Source organism: Arachis ipaensis, chromosome B02 (assembly GCF_000816755.2).
Source record: "Arachis ipaensis cultivar K30076 chromosome B02, Araip1.1, whole genome shotgun sequence".
NCBI lineage: Eukaryota > Viridiplantae > Streptophyta > Magnoliopsida > Fabales > Fabaceae > Arachis > Arachis ipaensis.
In genome coordinates this window covers 81,988,129-81,996,257 of record NC_029786.2, presented here as the reverse complement: position 1 = coordinate 81,996,257, position 8,129 = coordinate 81,988,129, and the positions used below count along the sequence as shown (strand labels likewise).

The 8,129-nt window shown below is 33.4% G+C and overlaps 1 protein-coding gene across 2 annotated transcripts in view; it reads right to left on the bottom strand.

Annotated features, from left to right (window-relative positions):
- The window catches only part of LOC107625538, a 36,150-nt gene continuing 31,639 nt past the window's right edge, over nt 3,619–8,129 (bottom strand). For both annotated transcript variants that reach the window (XM_021116037.1, XM_016328190.2), the window contains one exon: nt 3,619–3,981. The gene's annotated coding sequence lies outside the window, so the exon portion shown is untranslated. The remainder of the gene's footprint in view (nt 3,982–8,129) is intronic.

The following is an 8,129-nucleotide window of genomic DNA, read 5'->3' as shown; positions in this document are numbered from 1 at the left end:
ATATCAAATTCGGAAACTCTAAGATGTTCAAGGTTCTTGTATTGGTCTTGTATGTGAATACATGCTTTGTAATATAACCTCAACATCATTATTGTTCACTATTAAAGCATTCAAGTTTGGAAATACCTGATGAATAAAAAAGACAATACAGGTTAGGACCTATAGAAGTTTATATTCCATTAATTATCCTGTGAATATATACAACAGCAAAGAATAAAAATATCTCCAATTCTCTAACACGATATATTATTTATCTTCAGAGTTTCCAAAATACTTTTTGTTACATAATGAGTGATTTTTCTTTCACGTAATTAATGATTACCATAAGATAATCAAAGAGAAATGACATTAAGTTACTATATTATTTGACTTTAAGAAAAAAATGACAGCTACACTAAATAAAAATAGTGAAGTTCATAATTCTCATATAAATATTATCAATATAGTTTTCTTATGAATATTTAGCAACACAATTCAGCTACTTTATCTTATCTAATTAGATTCCTTACACAAAAATGAAGAAAGACGTGGAAGTTCTTCAACTGTTAGTGGCATACGAATATTAAGAGCAATGCAAATAACTTGCCAAAAGAAAAAAAAATTAAAATAAATATTTCTGTCATTTTACCCAAGTGACAATTAATAAATTAAAGGTGGATAATATGTATTCAATCAAGTTGTTCCCTAATTCAATTTTTTATTTTCATCATGTCATTTGACTCATGCTAATATGCATGGTTAAATTTCACAAAATGACATCATTTTTTATGGTAGGCATCAAACAACACGAAGTAAGAAAATGTGTTGGGAAATAACATGATGCATGTGATGTGATGTGGTGTGTTGAAATTATATGAAATTTATATCATTCTTAATTAGGATCCTAACTATATATCTTTTATGATAAACATGTTATTTATTTTACAATTAAATTTGGACATCAATTTGAGCTTTACTGAAAATTTTTGCAGAATTGTTTTGTATTTGGATAATAACTTGAGTTATTGGTAGTGCTATAACACATGTTTCTTTGTCTTGTAGGAAAATTAAGAAAATTACTTGCAAATCTTATCATACCTGAAATATCAGGCATTCCAAACACACAAAGCATCGCTACTTATTTGGAGTTATTAAAGCCTATATTTGGTGAAGCCGCCAATTACTTAATGTGAAGAGTCCCTTTTATTGCATGATATATCGGATTCAGATAACATAGTTTGTAGTCCATATTATGATCATTGTTCTTATGTTGAACCAAGTTCACCGTGTGTTGCATAGGGGACATTTCACATAGAGGGTTATTTGGAGAGGAAAAAGATTAAGTGTGTGTTTGGATTACGGTTTGCAAACTGAGAGTTTTGTATAAAATTGATTTTGTAGAATTGATTTTGATCAAAAGTGAGTTAGTATTAACGTGGTTTATGTTTGGTAATTCTTATTCAAAATGGATTATAGTAAACTAAATATTGTTTGGATTACATTATTCAAAATCACTTTTAGATAAAAAATTACAAAAAAGGACATGAATTTAAATAATTATTTTATGTTATCTTATAATTTTATTTTAAATATTTAAATAAATTTTAATATTTTTTTAGTACTCTCAATATTTTTTAGTATTCTAATAGGATTAATAGAATTATAATACAAAGTAAAAAAAAATATTCCATACAAAAAAGAAATAACAATAACAGTAAAAGAACTCATATAAAAAAACAGAAATTTTATAAAAAATAATAATATACATAAGAGAGTATTAGAAAAAAGTACTATAAAAAAAATAAACATATGAATAATGAAGGACATAATTGGTACATAGAACCTAAGGTTCAATCTAACGTGAAAAGGTGAACGGAAAAGCTAGAATTTTTAGCTTTTGGTAAACCTGGGTTGAAAGCAAAAATCACTTCTGCGTTTACAGCATAAAAATATTGCCAAACATAAAGATGAAGCTTTCAAGAAACTCAAACGAGCTTCTCTCTTCCCCAACGCAAATCCAAACACACCCTAAGAAGTCCACATTAATTCAGCCAAAAACTTGAAAATCAGATAATAATTAGATGGAAAAGAAAGAACTTCTAAAAAAAATTCAAAACTAGACAATCAAAACATCCAAAATTAAAATAAAAAAAAATTTGAAAGTGAAAAAATAAAACTAATTTCAGGCATTAAATTTAGGATTTAGAGTTTATAATTTTGGATTTAAAATTTAGAATTTAGGGTTGAGGGTGGCTGACCGGTGACGACAGCAATAAGGTGGCGGGCGACAGTAGTGGTGGCGGATGGTTGGTGGTATGGGTGAAATTATAGTATTAGAAAGATGGAAAAAAAATAAAAAGGATGAAAAGATAGAAAAAGTATAGGTAGCTAACTTTTCAAAAAATCTAGTTTTTAAATTTTAAAAAACTAGGTTTCCGCTAAAAAAACACGCGCCTTTTCACTTCACCTTTCTCACCTCTCTTATTGCTGATCATCACTCGTCATTCTCATCACTAGTGTTTGCTCTGTCAGTGTTTGCTCTCCTCTGCTTCCTCAGCGCCTGTGCCTCCTCTGTTAGTGTGATCCCAACCGCCTTGACTCTGTCGTAGTCGCCACGACATCGCTACTCTACCCCTCCGAATCCTCTTATTGCTGTACTGATTGTGCCTTCTCCTGCAAATTCACTCGCCGAATGCCGTGCCTTCCTCCTCTAACTCCTCTTGTTGCACCGCTGCCGCCTCTCTCACCAAATCATCTCGTCGTGCTGCCGCCCAATCCTTCGACGTTTCGATCACTTTCTTTGCCAAATCTTTTTTTTTTATCTTCTTCTTGTAGGTTTTGGATGATTTTTTTTTTACTAATTTTGAATGTGTCATTCTCTTAGGTCTCGGATGTAGCTTTTTTATATGTTTTTGAATATTTATTTTTCTTATGTTTTGGATGTTTTTTCTTTTTAGATTTTATATGTAACACATTGTATTTTATTATAACAAAATTAGATCAATAACCGGAGTATTAATATACAACATGGATATTTCGAATCTCATGAAACCCTGGTTTACAATCTCCATTATATGCAAATATCAAAGAATTGTATACTATTTACAATTGCTTGAATTAATCATGAATTACATGAAATTATGATGAAGTTACTTCACAATCATAGACCTTTGTCAATAGATTCAGAGCATCCTCACATTTGTGAGAGACTTCAGCCAAATGAACGTCATTAAACCACTTCTGTATTGCGGACATGAACAACAACCAAGAACAAAAAATTTTATAACAAAAGGATCAAAAGTTCTTTTTTTTCCCCCTTTATTCCCTTTTTTTCCTTTTATGCACATACCAAAAGATCAGAATTTTAAAGTTGATTTAAAATAAAATAAAAAGTTCAATTTTAATCACAACACTTCACCGTTAATAAAGAGTAAATTCAACATGCTTCACTATTTGGGTATGCTACTTTACCATTATTTTTATCAGTTCCGTCACAACAATCTATATATTATGGAAATAGAGTTAAAAGAAAAAAAAAATACTTCCTTCAAAAGTAGAGGCCACTAATTTATTAATTTTAACTTTATTATAAAGCAGACAACACTTATAAGCTATTGTTAAAACAAAAGTAACAAAATCTTATAAATAATGTGGACTAAAAATAAATTAGAATTGATGACAAATTGTAATGAGCTAGAGTATTACTGCATAATCAGCCAATATATCATGCAAACATGCACTGGCAGCAATTATTCTTTATTATTTGGATTTATGTTGACAATTATTACCACCAATAAACACAATAGAAATAGTAAACATGATGACCACCTTCAATTTCTCCATAAGAAAGTCAGCCTCACTGAGAACATCTCTAGCTTTTCCCACAAAAAATTTAAAACAGGAATCATATGCTTCAATGTCCCTGTTAACATCTTCAATCTCCTTATCAAGAAGCTTTTCAGACAATACACTCATACAGTCAAGACACAAAGACTGCTCAACCTGGGATGGAACAATTCAATTACTTTGAGTTTCTGGTCAATTTTTATGAAAAAAATATATGTATCTAAATAAAGATCATTTGATATGATAAATTTATTATTATTAGGTGAAAAGAGAAATGTATCAATGACAATTGCAGAATACAAAACATTCTAAAATTAAATATTATTTCTTCTTTATAAGTTTGAGTAATTTATAATTCAGTTTTTTTTTTTTTTTTTTTTTGGTGGAACTAATGAATTTGCAGTTTCACCTAATGATTGCATTTGAGAAAAAGATCCAGATTGTTTAGATATCCTAATAACAATAAACTAAGCTTTGAAATTTGTAAACATCTTGCAAAGAACCCCAAGGACAGAAATGTAAGCTCTTATTTCCAAAGAGCGAAAATTCCCAAGTGTGCAAATTGTGCCTATATTCTTTATCAGTAACATATTTAAAGACATCTAGGTTTGGGACAAAATTTACTATCTCTGGCACCTGAAGATCTCTCACACTTAGAGGACATGTTATCGATAATACAAAAGAAAGGAAAAAAGCTAAGTATTAATAGATACTAAATAAAAGAATCATGTTTTAAATCAAGAAAGATATCCTTCACATGTGATACCCGTACACTTTCAGATAGTTCTAAGTAAATAATAATGGCATAAAGACAATTTCTGAGAATGGATAAGCAGTAAGATTATTTTCCATTCTTCACAAAAATAGTATTTGTTAGAGTATAATTAGGATCAATTAGATTAATTAGCATCAATTATAATTATTTAGTATATCTGTTATTATAGGATATTATTTCTTTATTACTTTGATTCGTCTAGCATCTATATATAGCCTCGTATATTGTATCATTGGTCACCACACTAAATAATAGACCTTACTTTCTTCAGTTTAGTCTCTTGTTTCTAACATATTATTAGAACCTGTTTTCTTTTTCTCTTCATGAAAATTAGTTTATAATTCTTTTTTTTTCTCTTCCGACAGTATTCTGTTCTTATTTTCACTCACTTTCTTGACATTTTCCTTCGTCACTAACCATACCATTGTCTTCGTCTCATCGTTCAAAGTACACAACGCCCAGCCCTGTCTCCGAATACTGCTGGACGCACCGCTACAAGGTCATTGTTCGCTTCCATGGTTTTTCTCTCTCTAGACGCTTCTAGCACCGTTGGATCTGCGGCAATGATCAATGATCCAGGAGCCTCACATGTGTCAAGCATCAACGCCTCCCACCAACCCACATTCCAACCCGCGTGTCACTCGGCCCGACCCGATGGTTTGACCCGCATGCCAAGCCACTCGTTGACGTGTCTGCTGACGTCGCAGATAGTAGGACCCCTCCTAAGATTTTTTTTGTGAGATCTTTCCGATTTTTTCTTCTGCTTCCTCGTTTTTTCTCTAATATTGCAGTTTCTTTCCTTTCTTTGTCTCTATAGAAAAATTAGATGTTTTTCAGCCTATTCCTGTTATTCTCAATGGCTTTAACTATGTTCATTGGGTTAAAGTTATGAGAAGATTTCTTAAAGTGTGCAAGTTATGGTGCTATGTGACTAGTGATGTTGTTTGTCCTATTAAGCCAACTGTGACTGAACAATCAAAAGATGGGACCTCCAAATTTAAGGAGGATGTTGAGAAATACTTTGTAGAGAAATTGAAAGATTAGAATAGTAAAAATATCAAATTGTCACTTGGTTTTGCAACACCTTTACTCCAGACATTAATTTACAGTTTGGACATTTTGAAACTGCTAAAGAAGTATGAGATTATTTGGCAAAACGTTACACCATTTCTGACCTCTCCCATCAGTACCACCTGCTAAAGGAGCTTCATAGCCTTAAGCAAGAATGTGGACAAGCAATTTTTGATTTTCTTGCTCAGATAAAAATTATTTGCGATCAATTGATCTCTTATGAGCCTGTTCTTAAAGATTCAACTGATGCTAAGGCATATGAGGATTATCGCAATTAAACACGTCTCATATAGTTTCTTATGGCACTTACTAATGACTACGAGCCGGTTAGAGCTTCTCTTCTTCATCAGAATCCTGTCTTGAAGATGCCCTTAATCATATTAAGTCTGAAGAAACACGCCTAGGATTGACTCACTCTATGAGTGAGACTGCCTTTGTTGTCACAGACAGAAAGGATAAATTTTGTGAAAACCGTAACCGTTCTGGGCACCTTTTTTCAAATTGTCCTTCTATTAAATGTCTGAAAATGCAAACAGAAAGGTCACTTTGGCTCCAATTGTCCAAAATTGTGTTGCCATTATTGCAAGGTCTTAAGACACTTGATTACTATCTGTCCTACTCACCCACCACATTCAGATCAGAATAAGTATCATTCTTGTCCAAACTACTCTAAGAATATGCCTGCTTCTACTGTTGTTGCTGCTGCTAATGAATCCACCAACTTTGCTTATCTCAACCTACCTTCTGTCTCTCCATCCGATATTGAGTCTCTTCTTAAGTAACTTCTTTCATTCTCCGCTGCTCTTTCCACACCTCTAGAGATTATAAATGGCATTTTGATTTTGGTCGTTTTAAGCACATGTCTCCTTTGTATCATCTTTTTTTCAAATTTGTCTACTACTACAAATACACCTTCTGTCAATATAAGGGTTTTATTTCTGATGAGTGGATATTTTATACGCTTTTTGACATCATTTTCATATAGTTTTTAGTAGTTTTTATTTAGTTTTTATTAAGTTTTTATAGGTTTTAGTGTTAAAATCACATTTTTGGATTCTACTATGAGTTTTTGTATTTTTGGGCAATTTCAGGTATTTTCTGGTTGAAATTGAGGAGCTGGAGCAGAAGTCTGATTCAGAGACAGAGAAAACACTGCAGATGCTATCCAGATCTGACCTGCCTACATTTGAAAGAGCTTTTTTGGAGCTACAGAAGTCCAAACAGAGCGCTCTCAACAGCTATGAAAAGCTAACTACCAGAGTTTTCCAGCAATATATAATAGTCTATACTTTGCTTCAGATTAGAAGACCCAAAACTGGCGTCCAATGCCAGCTACCTGCTCCCTTCTAGACGTCCAGTGCCCAAAGAGTAGAGCCCAACGTCCAAAGGCCCAGAAAGGACCCCTGGCTGGCATCCCACGCCTAAGAGACCTTAATGCACATGGATTTCATCAAAGCTCATCCTAAACACTCACCAAGTGGGCTCCAGAAGTAGATTTTAGCACTAAATAGACTGTTTTACCCTTACTAGTCATCTGTTTAGTATTTAAAGGATTAACTTTATGTAATTCAGAGTCTTTTAGACCACTTTTCAGAACTCTCCGATTCAGGAGAGCTCCATACACATTTTTATCTTTGTTTTATTTTGAGTATGAGTTTCTAAACCTCCTAGGTTGAGGGGAGGAGCCTTGTTGAGTCCTATGAATTAATTAAAGTACTATTTCTTCTTCTTCGATCCGTGTCTGATCTATCTCTAAGATGTATATCCCGATCTTCATCGTGATGAACAGGACGATCTGACAAATTAGCTATATTCATCACATTAAGACGAGCGTGCCTGACAAACACTCGTGTCTACTTGGGTTCGTGTGAATACTTGGCTGGAAAGCACGAGCCAACAGCTATGGATTTACATCTCTCAGACGGTTAATCCACGATTTCATTGGGGACTTCTCGAGACATCAGTTCAGCCGATCTCCGGGGAGATTAAGGTCTTCGTGGTATAGGCTAGATCCAAGAAGCAGCGTTCTCTAATTCGAAAGATTCTACCTTGTCTGTGGAGTTTTTAGTAGGATCGCCAAGAGAATGGATTGCTATGCACTTCATCCTCTATTGGATTGAATACCAAGGGCCCTGGCGTTCTTTTTGTAGCAGAGGAGATCAAAGACCATTGGAATGGCTTTGATCACTTACAGCCTGCCATAGAAGAAGATCATTCACAAGCAAAGAAGACGGTAGTACCAGAGTTACTTCAGAAAAACAAAGCAACTCCAACTCTCAACTCTATTCCCATTTGATATCTTTATTAGTTATATGTTTTCATAGTTTCACAACCAACTCCTTCTGATTCCGCCTGACTAAGACATGCAAGACAACCATAAGCTTGCTTCAAGCCACAATTCTCGTGGGATCGACCTTGACTCACTCAGGTGTTACTTGGACAACCCAGTGCACTTGCT